The following is a 6,000-nucleotide window of genomic DNA, read 5'->3' on the forward strand; positions in this document are numbered from 1 at the left end:
AGACTTTTTTCTGTGTACATAAGAGAGCTGGAGCTCAGGCTAAGCAGCCATGTAGACACAGCCAGTGGGAGCAGTGAAGCTTAAAACTTCAAGCTCTGCTTTGTTCCCTGTGAAGCCAGCAAACACTAAGGTCTCCTGCTTACTTGGGAGGCAGGAAAGACAGGAATTTAAAAACTTCATTCCTTCAATTCGCCTTTCCCTCAAAAATGCTGCTCTTCCTTCAACTTCTTCTCTGGTCTCCAGTTTAAGCCAAGTTTACATAACTCCTTTTTCCCCCACTCTGTTTTGAATTACTCCAGTGTCTATCACTTTTAGCTGACGTTGTGAATAAACTCTTATAATGCAGAGAACATCTTGCTTTCTAAATCACTTAAGTGATAATCAAATTTAGCAGGATGATTTAGAGCCCAGGAAGTTTGGAGAGTGTGTTTATTTTACTAGAATTTCTAGTACACATAAGTGACCATCCTGCTAACTATCCGTATGAAAAACTCCTCGTGGGAAATACTGTGAATTTTGTTTCACCACCTGATTTCCACTTTTACTGTAATCCAGTGTTTTGGAGGGTGCTAAATCACAGCTTTTGTTGCCGGAGATGGACTAATGCTGAAAACTCCCCAGAGAGAAGTGAGCTTTCATCCAAGTGAAGACTAGACAGCCAATTATTTTTCCTTAATAAGAATAACAACAGTTTGATGCTGCATCATACATGAAAGTACTAATGAGTTAAATAATACCAACAACAGCTGGTGGAAAGTGAAAGAATACCAGGAAATAGCTCCTCAGGCATCCTATAGTTAGTTCATGGACTTCATTGCCACAGGAGATCATTGTGATGACTGCTATTGTCCAAACGCCATGGCCCTTACTCAAGAAAAACTGCTGCTTATCTGTATAAGAATTCTCTGAGGGAGGTTTCTGGAAGAGCTCCTTGTAACGGTAAGGTGGGACAAGAATGACTCCATGCTTTGCTGTGTAGGCTCACCATAGCTAGGAAACTCTGTCAAGGCTTCCTGGGAAGCCTAGCTAGCCTAAAATAGATAACATGGGAAGAGCTGTTCCTGGAATCATAACACTTAGTCTACCATGTTTCCTCATTTCCCCTAAGCCCCCTTTGTTCCCTCAAATTAGTGGTCAACAGAATAGAAAGGGGTTTCTGTGTGTAACAGCACTCAGGTTTCCCTCACAAAATCACTTGTCAACTGTACCTGCCTCCAATCTGACTCTGCAGAATGATTTTCCAGCCTTATTTTCAACTTAATTAATGCCTGTGAAATAAATGCTGTAGTGCCATGGCAAAAAACAGGCTGTGAGCTCACAAGCAGTGTGAGGGTCAGCACCTGTCCCCAGCCTGAGATTTCCATCTCTGCATTGACAGATTCTGCCTCTGGCAGCTCTAATTAGATGTAAGATTGCATGAGGACCCGAGCACGTTTATGCAGTTATTCTTATTCTGCATATCTTGACACCAGCAAGGTTTTCTCCAGAGTCTGCACATTTATTTTGACATTAAATTTCCTTTATAGGTTTGTAAGTTTATACTTCTAACAAACTTGGCCTGTACTTTTTCCACTGATGCCCATAATATGCTTTATTTTATGATCAACTGGACAAGCTGGGATTTTCTAGTCGTTTCACTTCGAGAATACAGGCTGGAAATTACACAAGGAACAAAAAGATACACAAACCTCTTATCACCATAATCAGATATATATCATAGTGTTATATAGGGAAGGCTGTCTTTACAACAACTGGGAAAAGGTGTGAGTCATCGTTTCTTACTCCATATACGTAAGTGGAACATCACACCACAGCTCGTAGGATGTGATTACATGTGAAAGAGAAGATTTGAACGATCAAGGGTTATCACTGAGATTTTGCAATAGAAATGACCTGTGATTCACTTCTAATTTCTGAGGGTTTAGCAGTTTTTTTGGAGCTAACAAAAAAAAAAAAAAAAAAAATAGAAAAAGTGAAGAATATTTCCTGTAACATTCAGAGCCCTTCACTGTACAAAGGCATCGACACACCATTTTGGACACATAAAGGGCAAAGGGCTTGCCAAACAATCATGTCCTGACACTTCACTATTGGCTGAAAATTGACATCCACACTTTACTTCACATCAGCTCAGCTGTGTCTCGTACTCGTTATATTGGCTCAGGAGCTGCTTTTTTGCAGCCATGAATACATACGTAACTTGTGTGTGCCTTTCAAGCTGTCTTGCTGGAGATCTGCCATCAGCTGGGGAGGTCATATGGATCTGATGGCTAGAAGGACAAATGAGTCTGAGAAAATCAATAAAAGCTCTATAGAGAAGCACAGGAATCCTTCCAAATGATGGGGATCTGCTGCAAACCCTACATTTTGAAGCATTTGGTGCGATTTCAGAAGATCAGCCCTGGTAAAAATAACAGCTTTACAAAGTAAATGAAAGTATTTTGTATTTTTCCTGTCTCCTGAAAGCAAAATCCATTCAAGGTGTCATTGGATGCAGCAGAGAACCTAATGCTTCTGTTCACCAGGCTGTTTCTTCTGACTGGACAAACTTCCATCCTAGTACTCTTGTGAAGTCTCATTTTCAGTAAATGAACAGCCAAGCTGCAGCCACTGTGTGTCATGGGAACATGACCAGGAAGAGACACTTAGAAAAAAGAAGAACCCAGGACTACACAATATCTTGATAGTTAACTTGATTAGAGCAATTAATACTAACAACCCAGAACAAAATGCAAAGTTTTGAGAGCTTTGGGGTGAAAGCAAACATTGTCATTTCCCATGAACTATTTTGCTCCCTGGCTGAGTTTTGCACATACCCCAAATGTTCACATCACTTCCTCTTTTCAAGACCTGTATAGTCACGTTTACCAAATATTGGGTTTATAGTTAAGGTTAATTTTTTGTTCTTCTTGCCCAGGACAAACAAAGAGCAATGATGGAGGAAGAAGTCTAGCTGAAGTCACATAGGTGCTTTAAACCAAGGACAGATGTTTGTCTAGAGGACACTGGGACTCAGACATGCACATGTGAATTACCTTTGGAAGTATTACAGTCAGGGCTTTTGTGGGAGGACAGTTGGGTAGCTGTAACAGTGTTTTCTGTCTTTCAGATCCATGACTCTCTGCATCCTCTCATTAAAAAAAACCCCAACTTTTCCTTGGTGTTTTATGCTGATTCCTAGGTGGAATAATGACCTCCAGCCATCATGAAACATTTCTTTTACCAACATCATTAGAGCTCTTATCCAAAGTCCACTGGACTCTGCTGCTCTTCACTGACTCTTTCTGGCCCTGGGCCACTGTATTTATACACAGAAAAAGCTGTCTTGAAAATTTTTTGAGGCTTGGGTTTTGCTGCCACTTTACATATTGAACATGACTGAGGTTTTGGTAATTGTTCCAATGGTGAAAAGCAGAAGAAATTTAGCTCACCCGAGCAATCACTCTTGTCTGATGATCTGGGTTTGATTATGGCCCTTTGTAGACGTCTGAAAATCAGTTCATATCCTTTGCTTTGGAGGCGAACCCTATAAAGTGCACTTAGTGTCCCACTGAGTATTGCTCACATTTAATTCTGTGTTTATTTTTGGTCACAAACTCAGTGGGAAACTGTGTAAACAAAGCTGCCATAAGCATACACACGCGCACACACAAAAAGGTTGCCAAGCAAATGGTGCCAATCTGGGTAAGTCTAATGTAAACACTGAATCTAGACAAAATTATCTAGAGACAGAAGCCAGCTCTGATGTCAAAGATCAAATGTTGATAAAACTGCTAGAACCAGGGTGCCAAAGGGGTTTTGTGTTAAACTTGGATAGTGGTTAATGGTGATGCTTTTACTCAGCTTGAGTTAATGGAGGTTTTGACCTAATATATTACTTCAGACTTTCTAACTCTGCATCCAGCATCTGAGTTAACAGATCTGAAAAGCCTTTGCTTTCATTAATCCTTAGATGCTTTTCTGGACTGCAGGTTATTAAGCCCATCTTCCAGCTCTGGGCAAAGCCTCAGTGTGCTGTACTTTAACATGTCATCCATGGTACCTCCACAATGCTGCCTGGTGTAGACAGGGGTATAGTCCCAGGGACAGACAACTCACCTGGTCCCCAAACCTCCTTTCCAGGTCTGTTACCTCCCATGAATGTAGCAGGTCCATGCACTGCAGCAGCTCTGCAAGAATGGGTGCCATCACCTTCTGTTCTACAAATACTCCCAAGTGTGGAATGTGGAGCTGGCTGTAGGCAATGCAGCTGAGGTCTTCTGGCTGCTGCTGCTGCTGCTGCTGCTGCAGAGAAAATGGCTCAGAAACTTGTACACATTTATTTGCATTTACAAGAAGGGCTTCAAGGTAAGGAATGGTTGAAGCCCAGCAGCTGAGCAACACTTATTGTCTGGAAAGATGTTCCCAGCAGAACTGCAATGATAAAATGGAGCACAAACTCCATCTGAACTGTGCCACACTTAGTTTTGCTGTTAAAGCGATGGTAGGGCTTCTTGAGGCTGTATTAATGCTTCATATCATGCCAGTCACAAAGGAGCTGCTACCCTTGCCCAGAGCATCCAAGAATGCTTAACCATCCCCTTTCTGTGCTTCACTGTTCTTCTTATATTTTGCATGCCTTATCTGAGATCCATAACACATGTTCTACTCACCCATTGTGCCAATCGATCTGATTGCAAAGGGTACTTAGTCAGATCCTTGTTTGTCTTGAGGTTGTCCTGCCAACATCTGCACACACTCTGTTCTAGAAGGGAAACTCTTAGCCTCATTTCTGGAATACAGAGACAAAGTTTCCCCAAACCAAAATAACTTTTAGAGAAGAAAATAAACTAAAAGTTATTCATGGGAAATGATTTTGAGCACAGAACAATATGTCACTTACTGAACAGGTTAGGGTCAGTGGCGTAATATGCACCATGAAAGAGAAAATCTGCTGTGTGGGTCCTGTGGTGGGACAGATCTCCCACAGCCTGTGTCCTCGGCTGCCTCTGTTCCCAAAGCACTATCCTGCTCCAGTCAACTTCCAGGACTAGCTGCAAGGCTCTCCCAAAAAACGATCTTCATTGCTTCCAGTTTAACCTGCTGGATGCTTCTCCTCTGGTTCCTTGGCCAATAGCATGTTAAAGAACATGTGGGCATTGATGTGCCTCGAGATCTACTCTGAGGAACTAACAGGGATGTCGCAGTCCTGACATTACCAGTGCAAGGGCCACCACCTCTGTCCCCTCTGATGCCAGTGCCCCTCCTGGGCATGAGATGTACAAACATGAGGTGTTCCTGTGGTGACTGTGCCCCCTGCCTGCTTTCCCCAGCCCTCACTAGGGAAAACTCTAGGGAAGATGCTCTTTCATATTTCCTCCAGCTGGCCCTAAAGGCACAGAAAAACTCTGAAATGAGGGAAGTCATATAATATATGTTTTGGATTTTGCTTAAAAGCTTATTAACCCCCCTCCCTTTTTTCTTTTGGTGGGATTTCCTTTGTTTTACTGAGCAGCTGCAGGCTGCAAGGTCCCAGAATTGTAATTTTGGCCTGCAACAGCACCATATACTGTCACAGTGTGTATTACATATCCAATAAAGCCTGACTATTGCGTCCTCTGGGCACACTTTAAAATAATTGCTTGTAAAAGCACATACTCATCTCAACTGCACTCATCTGAGGGACCAGCAAGAGAAAAGGCTCCCTGACTTCCCAGACCACAAGTTCTCCTTATCCTCTTCCATCGTACTCACCCTTCATTACCTGCAGCCCCCCAGAATAGGCTTTTCTGAGGAAATCACTCAATATTTGTGAGTGATTTCCGACTCCTTGCTCAAGACTGCATGGAGGTGGCCCAATACATAGTGGAGAACATGCCTCAGGGCCAAGAGAGTGGCAGAGGAGAGGGAGTGGGATTGTCCTATCTATCCTGTAGGAGATGGAGGGATGCCTTTTCCACCTCCGTCTCCGCAAATGTCCCCTTCTCTGTGCACAGAGGAGAAGCAGGGCCAGACCACAGC

The sequence above is a fragment of the Antrostomus carolinensis genome, unplaced genomic scaffold, assembly GCF_000700745.2.
Source record: "Antrostomus carolinensis isolate BGI_N321 unplaced genomic scaffold, ASM70074v2 scaffold13230, whole genome shotgun sequence".
NCBI lineage: Eukaryota > Metazoa > Chordata > Aves > Caprimulgiformes > Caprimulgidae > Antrostomus > Antrostomus carolinensis.